Genomic DNA, 9,670 nt, shown 5'->3' with positions numbered 1-9,670 from the left:
AGGTCGCCAGCAACGAACATTGGGGGTTTCCGTTTTGAAGACTACAATGCCTGCCACCGCTACCGCTCGTATGGGACTTGTAAATGATCGTGTGACCAGCCGGGATGATGGACAAAGCACTTGGGCCCCGAAAACATATTGCTGTGTTTTTATAATAATATTTGGTTTTATAATAGTCACTGTCTTACGCATATGGTACCTCGAGGAAACTCATCCTTTAGAGTCCTTGTTACCGACTGAAAATGTACCTACTGTTCCTACTCCCTTCGTGCAGTTGCATACTCTGTCTCCTAGGGACTCCCAGCATAGACAAAGGTACCACAACAATACTCTGTTACTTATCATGAATGCTACGCATGCCATTTTTAATAGGTCCAACTGTTGGGTCTGTTCTCATTTACCGCAACATGGTGATAAGGGGCTAGGTTGGTATTTTCATCCTTTACCTTTGACAACTGCTTGTTATGCTTCTCTTAGAGCACTGTTCTTTGGCCGATGGAGCGATAGCATCATGGGGAACTTTGATGGCACTAATTTGAATGAGTTTGAGAAACGTGTTCTGACTCCCCTGGGATGCTCGCTTTTCGCAAATAGGAGTACGTTCAACGTTGCTTCCATTAGGCCTGCTGATAGACTGTCTCGTCCCTTTCAATCTTTGATTTCCTTCAAGATGGCTCCAATAGGCAATAAAGATGCCATGCCTCCTTCTTACACTGTTAACCATAGCCCCGATTCAGTTTATTTCTGCATACAGAGGAATGGTACTCAGTCAATGGGAGATTTTAAAGGTTGTGCCAACGTTTCAAATTTGACTGGGGAAGACAGACCTTTGTATGTAGGCGAACCTGTCTACTTTGTTTGCGGTAATGCAGCATTTCCATGGTTACCCAGGATTGGCAGGGAACCTGTTATTTAGGGATCCTGTTACCTGGGGTGTTCATAGCTAGTACAGTAGAGGTTTCAAAGGCTTGTCCACAGCGGGACGAGAATGGTGACACTCCAGCACAGGTCTTCGGAGATGTAGCAAAATCATTTTGTGCCATTTTGGGGGCAGATAGCGAATTCCAAAGATATCAGAAGACTAGCGAGAGTACTAGAGAGAACTATTAACCGGACCACGGACATACTTTATAATATGACATTAGAACAGAAAGCGATAAGATTAGTAGCGCTCCAGAATCGGATGGCATTAGATGTCATTCTGGCTGAACGTGGTGGAGTGTGTAAATTAGTGGGGTCCGCTTGCTGTGTTTTTGTGCCAGATTCCTCTCCAACTATCTTCAAGGCAATACAGAATCTGCACGTCCTTAGTTCAGAAGTGCATGTTCCCGAGGGAAACTAGGATCTTAGCACTTGGTTCTGGGACTTCTTGCAGTCTTGGGTTTGGAAGGTACTTTCGGTCTTACTGATCATTTTGGCAATTCTGTTGTTCCTTTGTTGTTGTATCCAGTGTTTACCTAGTATATGTTCGATGCTAGGGGGATGTTGCGCACAAGCGATAGGTACAATAGGACATATAGTGTATGCCCCAGATAAAACCTCCAAGGAATATGTGTTAAAAGAAATGTTAGCGAATGATCTAATGGCAATAGATATTTCTGACAGAAATTCAGGGTGCATGGACGATGATGCATGGAGTTGTTTGCAAGGAGATCAGGAGTAGTTTAGCTCTTGGCATAGGCCAAAAGGAGGGTTTGTCAAATGGGAAATTATAGTGTGCCTCCTATTTCAATGAATAAATGTATATTGGCCTACGCCAAGCTGCTTGTAAGCCACCTGCGAAGAAATCCGTGTTGCAAGGTCCTGACCTTAGAATCAATGTAAGCCACCATTTTAGGTCAATCTGCCATTTTAGGTTCTCTCTGCAAAGTCACCCTGTGAGTTAAAATGGTGGACGATGTCATTCCGAAATACAACATGGCCGTCTTGCCTCTGCGTACAACAAATATGTAACTTGCCTGCAGGCCGCTTGTTGGGGTCGTGAACTGAGACCTTGTCCTTCGCTGACCTGTGTGTAAAGGATTACTCGTGCCAATGAAACTAATCCGCGAACATATGTTAAGAACAATGTATCCAAATACTGAACTGAGAACACTTGTTTAACTACATTGTATTAATGTTTGAGAAGACTCTATGAGGAATCCTAAAATACACTGTTACCATGTAGACTTGTTGGCTTATGTGTTAAAGGCAAGTACTAAGCATATAGATGTGTGAACTCGGCATGAACCCTAGATCAGTAATGTATTAGAGGAATATTAATCCGCAATAGGGTTGGACATCATGTTCGCAAATGGTATAAACAAGCGATGAATTCTAATGTACAGACCCACTCACTGAGCACACCGAACCATGCTGGAGTTCGCTGTGTTGTACTGAGGGCCGATAGCTATCTGATTTGTTTTGTCCTTTGAAACTTCTCAGTAGAAATTAAAGATCTTCGTATGTTCCTTTGTAACCTGTGTTCAGTGTATTTCCTTTTGGGGTACTCAGCCTCGATATTTTCACTTTGTTTTCACACCCTAAACTAGCCATTTTTTAAAAAAAATCATTTAGTTCCATCTATTCTTCCAGCCAGTCATTATAGATATATTATATGTATTAGGTATGTGTTCTGAAATCCAATATGTGCTTTTAACTTTGTTATGTACTGAAGTACTTCTTCTATTGCAAACATCAGTAAAGTGATAAATGCAAAAAAGGTGACGATAGTTAATGATGGGTGCAGCTTAGCAGCACCCAGACTAGAGCACGCCCTCCATTTCACAATCCTACTCACCCTGCAAAAGACTTCGGCTTAAGTAGACAACTGGGTATTACACCCCTATCAACAGAAGAGACCCAGGCCCACCTCTGAAGCTACACACTCAAACTGGAGCTCTGTATGCCAAAGGGCAGAGTGGGACATGTGAGTGATTGAGAGAAGCAAAACAAGTCCCAGTATTTTCCTAACACCACATCATGCAATGAGTGACCACAGCCACTGGGAAGTATCTGGAACCATAGAGGACCAACAAACAGGCTCCCTTCAAAGGATTTACCCCCAGATTCACCATGAGGCCTTCACTGCTGAGAAAAGAGCACGTGGCACATGTGGGAAGGTACCCTGACATGGAAGAGTAGGCCAGAGTATTGGGCCACACAGTGGCCAACGCAACTTCCAGAAGAAGGCAACTGTTCTGTGGGAGGGCCCGGAGGAAGGTCTATGCAGTCACTACTGTACCAGGAGCATGTTGTGCAGGTAGGAGACGGCACCCCACCCAGACTCATGCACATATAGGAGCAGAACACAGTGTCAGTTTGGAACATGGACTGTGTCGAGGACGTTGTGGGAATCCAGGCACCAAAGGTAAGCACACATGCCTTAGGTAGCTCGCAACTGTCACGTACGGCAGGCGTGATGTCTTAAGCCAGTCTCAGTGATACAGGTAGAATAACTTTGCATATTGGGACTTGAAGTTGCCGTCATATGTGTGGGCCTACAACTACTAGACCGCAAGGTGCTTCTACCATCAGGACAGAGACAAAGTCACATGGCTACGTCGGTTTCGGGGCCGCCTGGCAGCTTTGCATGATATAGTTGCTCTGCGATCTCCACACTGACATGTGCATGGGACTAAGGACAAAAGCGATGCACGTGAGTGCAACACCAATGCTCTCGTCCTGCCATGGGCGTAGGACATAGGGGGATGGGGGGGACAAATCCCCCCCACAATTCTAAGTGGGGGGATATAATAGCTTTTATCCCCCCCAGAATTTGTACCTTAAAATAAACACATTCTAGTGTGTTTTGTGGCTAGTTTCCATGTTCGGAATCGAACCCTGGTTGTCCCAACTGTGGGCAGGAAGCTTGGCTGCAGTGCCATGTGGAGCTGCTTGTAAATATGCTGACAGATGTCAATATCAGTTGCAGGCCGCCTGTAGTACCACAGTTGGCCTTGTGCGCCCCCACGACACTGTCTTGCTTAAGCAAGCTGCTCTTGTTTGCCAGAGATGTCGGCCACGCAATGAAAATATCACAGTAGTACTGCCGCTTGCCTGGAAATGTTCAAAATAATATTTACAAAATGGTGCAATTTCTTTCATGTGGCTTCTTTCCAAACTCCACACTGTACATTTCCACTTTAAATCACTTCCATGACCAGGTACACCCACTTTTAGTACATTAAGCGATCCACAGACACCAGCCAGGGTAGCTCAGCAGGTTGACAGACCGATGCTGAGATGTTATATATTCAAAACTACAGGTTGTTAATCGTATGACTTTTTTGCAATGCCTCATAAAAAAAAGTGTTAATGTGTTTGGAAAGGGTATGGGTTGGGCTGGTTGCTTGCTTATATTCAGGGCGAAGGTGGGGATATTTCTGCCCCTGTAGTGAAAATTTAAAGTTGCCACCCATGAACCAACTGTTTTATTTCCTAAAAACTGCTGTCAGCACAACAGAAGCATTTATTTGTGATTAACCAGTTTGACAAGCATATACCATCTTTATAAATATAACCTCTGCTAAAACACAGAGGGGCACACAAAATAACAGTATATGTGTTGTGTCTGACAAAAAAAAACATTTCAAGGAAAACTAGTGAACACAAACAGCATTTTTCAATTTGGAAATTACTTTTGTTTTTTTTATGGAAGTATGAAATGCACATTTGGAAAACAATAGTGTGCCTAGCGTGTCGGAATCCTGCATAAAACGCAAAGGAAGGAGCACACAAATTACAGGATATTTGTGTGGTAGTCCAACAAATATCTGTCTTTTTGAGACAGCTACTAATAAATAATAATGCAACAAAGAAGTTTTTGAAGTTTTTAATATAATCGTGAAGGCATATGTTATTCCATCTTTTTATAGAGGGGAAATAACCGGGCCAAAAATAAAATATGGGTAAAAATTCGGAGGTTTATAAATATCTCCACCCCGATATCACCCATTAGTAGCTCTCCACTGTTGGCCACCAGTACAAGTAGCTCTAGCTAATGTAAAGGTTGAAGACGCCTGCTCTAGCGCCTTCACCTCAATGTCACGTTTGTGTGTCTCATTCCTGTGGTGCCATAAAACACCTCACAGGGTCCAGGACCAGAACGCCCCCGCACTTTGCCAGCAGTAACAGAGCACGCCAGGTGTTCTCCCTTCTGCCCAGTAGACACAGTGCCAAAACACACACACCTTTTCATCCAGTGTCTTTGTCACTGTAGTCCTGGGTCAAGGGCTGTGGCAAGGAAGGGGGCGCATTGCTGACTGCCCCCCATTCACATTCGCTCTAACTTCCTTGCTCGCATGCAGTGGCAGACAACACCATATTTTACCACCGCATTCAGTGCCCCAGCAAAACCCATCTTTCTTTCCACAATGCATACAGTGCCAGCACACACACCATATAACATTCTTCCCCCAACGAATGCAGTGTTAGATTACCCACACTCCCCAACATAATGCATGCAACGTCTAAAGAAAGCAACCCCAGAACCCACGCACCCTAGCTCACTTTAAGACTTGCATGCAGTGACGAAACACAGCCCATCTATTTCACTGCACCCCAGTACACGCACTGTATAAAGACACACCCTTTCTCTCCCCCCCCATCAAGCGCATGTAATGCCAGAACACACACCCCTCTGACTCCTTTCACCCGAATGCCCCATTTCGGGCCCTGCCTCCTCCCTTCACCCCTTGGCCCCAATGTATGCACTGCCACACAAGGTGACTCGCCCACCGCTCCCGCTGCATGAAGTGTCACAGGGGCACTCGTGGGCCCTCCACCCCCCTTCCACTGCAGTGGTGCCAGCCTGGCCCCTCCACCGGCACTCCATCGCCTCTGCATGGAGAGCTAAATGTGCCATTGCCACAGATGCCCCCACTCCCTCGGCCGGTCAATGCCGGGGTACGCTCTTTGTTGCCAGTCTGCTGTGTCAGTGTTGCTGTCCCTTCTTGGCCACATCATTCTCCATGCCGACACTTTGTGTTGCCTCCTGTGAGATATTTTTGGAAGCTTTTTGATAACAAATTATTCACCTTGAAAGATGAGCCTAGTCCCAAAAGAAAAAATCTTCCCCTCGTGGCGATATTTTAGCGCTTTTTTTATATTCCTGCCACTATACTATACTCAGTCCAATATTTGGAGAACCAGCGTACGCTGCCTCGTACAAACTGGGGGCAATACATGGCCGGGAGAGAGAAGGGGGGAGGGGATAATGGAACTACAGCACAGCGGTGGTAGGTGGAGGGGGTGTTGCATAAAACTGAAATGCGTGCATTTCTTATACTGTCGTTGAAAGGCGCAGCTGGGGGAGTAGAGGCAGTCACGTGTCAGGTGGGACGGGTGCGTCCATGTATCTTTCTGCCAGCAGTAAAAGAAAAACTGATTTATAATATTCCAGAGCTGTTGAGTTACACCCAACATGTAACTGCCCCAGCTAGGGCTGGGGCAGTTACATGTTTGGTGTGCCTACATAACCTTCTGTTCCTCTGACGGTGTTCAAATGTCTGCCACGGAATTGTGTAATGTATGAATGCGTGGGTTTTATAAAGCGTAAACCTATGTGGAAAGAAGCCCCTGTACAAAAGCGATGCACCCAGGTGGCCATTATTAAGCACTGGTCCCTTTTAAAGACCAGTAGAGAAGAGGAGTCAATCACATGTCACGTGTGCCAAACGGAGCCCTTTATCTTGCTTAGAACAGTAAAATGAGAGACATTGAAATGGGGAAGATTAACATCTGCAGGCTTCCTACAAGGTAGTACTTAAGGCCATTCTCAAATGGTGTAGACTAGAATGGCTTCATTGAGCCCCTGACAAACTGGTCAAAATATAATAAAGATTTCTCCAAAATGTGTTTACGCAAAGTGCCAAAAGTAAGCCCCACACCTATCACATCAACCTCGTTTGAGGGGTGCCACCCTCCTTGGGATCAGCTTCACCCTCTAGAAAAACCCAAGGTTTTTCATAATCTAGAGTAGGGTGGGCGGACTAGTAATCCCTCATTACCGCCAGAATATATGTGATCTAATTTGCTTTTAATGGGATCACCACTACCAACATCTGAATTCGGCCATCTTGAAGGGTCAGGTGGTTTAGCTGTCCCAGGAACACCAGGCAAGTATCTGCAGCGTGTAAAATACGATGTCAGCTTGCAAAAGTTAAAGTAGACTGTCTGCACACTTCTGCTGCGGTGCCCCATGCCTGCGCATAATGAACGTGCCCAGACCGGGGGACAAACTGCACGTGCCCTGCCTGCGCAGTGCACTGCTGTGCAGCCTTTGTTTGTCCTGAATGAAGGAGAAGCCAGGCAGAGACACGTGCTCCAGTGACTCTGTGTTATTGAAGGAGACAGATTGAGACTGACTCCTAGTCCGACTGCGACTCGACCTCCACCTGAGTCCTCAGCTACCATAAGGTAAGTCAAGTGGCGTGGCCCCCCTCTCCCAGGTGCAGGGTGGCATGTGAGGATTTATTAGAGGGAATGTGCCATTGCCAACGTCAGGTATACAGTTTCTAAGCATGCGTGGTGCATTGCAAAACTGATCAGGAATCCTGGCCTCTTAATGTTTCATTATGAAACATTAAGAGGCCAGGATGCCCTGATCAGTTTTCAACGCACCGCGCTTGTTTAGAAACTGTACATCCTACGTTGGCACACTTTCATGAATTGAAAAACCTGAGGCCATGCCGCCCTCAGGTTTTTCAATTCATGAAAGTGTGCCCCTGCCAAAGAGGGACATCACATTGGAATGGCTCTTCCTTACTGATGGGCAGCCAGGGCTCACATTTAAGCTCCAAGCATTGGCGAACATGGGCTTGCAAGGCTGAACAAACAAAACACGGAGGCCATTCACTGACACAGCAGAGGATCAAGGTGCACAATGGGAGCTGGTATGGACATGTACATGCAGTTTCTATACAAATGCCAGGCACAACACTGTTTAATATATTATGTATTGACTTTTTTAAGGAGAAGGGCATGGTGATTATTTTTGCTGCTTACACTAGTGCCCCTAAACCGTCAGGTTACTTTGAGATTGTTTCTAGTTTATTTCCTTAGAGTTGGATCAAGCTGATCGCACCTGACACGTTTCACTGAAAAAAAAATTACTCATCCTATGAATGTATCTATAACTGCTTCCCAAAATGAGACCTGGTCCCCCAGCTGGCGGTGACATCTATTGCTGTGACACTTTGTCCCTCTTCGCACTCACTCAACATGTTTAGCATACATGGAGCAACAAGAAACTCTGTTAGAACATTTACGATTGAGGCATTCCGTTATAGTGTACACTGCCATCTAAGTCACTTCTAGGTGATGCCAAGTAAACCTATAGAGAAAATAATGCACAGTGGGGGGTCACACGATTCGCCCAGGATTACACAATCTGGGAAAGACTGGATTTTCTCCAAGATGTCCCTGTACCCCAGGCCTGGCTTGCAAAGTGCAAACACTGCCTGGGATATCAGCCTGACATAGCATACAAAATCCTCATGAAACCATATAAAGTAAAATGAGGAAGAGCCAATCTCAAGAAGGGCCGCTACATGGGATGTGTTCTCTTTTCCATAGTAATGTCTAAGGTAGGCAAGGGAAACACTTGATATATGCTCTAATATCAGTAGGCCTCACTTAAGGCACACCCCTCCACCTCTTTCCACCAACTCACACCTGCTTGAAGTTTGGATGGTACCACACCTAAAGCTTGGTCTCTGACATAAGGGCTACCTGCATTTCTCTAGTTCAAACCCAGCAGCAGCTGGGTCCACTTAACCTTTCATAAATTCAGTACCGTTCAAATGAGGGTAATAATACTTGCTATTGCATTGCCTAGAAGCTGAAAGCATCTAGCATGAAGCACTATGACCAAAGTGTTATTATATTCCATAATACAAACTATTACCAGCACAGGCCTGAACGCTGTCCCTGCCCAAAATAAACCATTTCTTGGTGCCCATCCTGCGCATCTCTCAAAGGAAATCAAGCGCAAATCTTCTGTAGGTCTTGACTAAGCTTCACTGTTTTATTCAGCCTGGCTGTTTCTGTCAGCGTACTTGAGTGGTCGCAGTGCAATCAGATTTTGGGGGTAGAGCTTCGGCAGTATGGGGATTTAGTGACTTCTCTATCTGTGCCCCCTTCCAAATATCCATGCTCCTGACTATTTCTTAAGAGTTAATGCTTGCAGGTATCAATGGGCCCTTTAAAGGTCATAGATCTGGCATGTCTGTTCCAGCTTATTCTGAGAAGCTATATGGAGTGGTTGGTCATGCAAGGCGTGCAAGAGTAAACCTGTGAAATGTAAGCCAGGATAGTGAGGGTGCTCTGAAGACTGAGGAGAAAGTGCTGAGTAAGTGTACAGATGAGAGTTGTGGGGTGCTGGCCATGGGGGAATGAGAAGGGGGGACTGGGCTGCAGTAGAGCGTGGGACTGCAAAGTGAAAAAGGGTAGAAAGGGTGCAGAGGACAGAAAAAGAGAACAGCAAGGGAGGGGAGAGATGGGAACAAGAACGGAGTGCAGATGAAAGATAGGGATGTAATACAAGAAGGGAAAACTCCAGGACTCAACGCCATTAAGTATATGTATGCTTGATTTTAATGGTCAATCAACAAAGTTTATTAGCCCTCTTTAGGTTGATTACACGTGTTTCGGCTCGTCTGAGCCTTTTTCAAATCAGGGCCGTGGATAA

This window comes from Ambystoma mexicanum, chromosome 3p, assembly GCF_040938575.1.
Source record: "Ambystoma mexicanum isolate Mex_15411 chromosome 3p, UKY_AmexF1_1, whole genome shotgun sequence".
Classification (NCBI taxonomy): Eukaryota; Metazoa; Chordata; class Amphibia; order Caudata; family Ambystomatidae; genus Ambystoma; species Ambystoma mexicanum.
The sequence above is the reverse complement of the archived record's forward strand: the minus strand, read 5'-3'. Positions refer to the sequence as shown.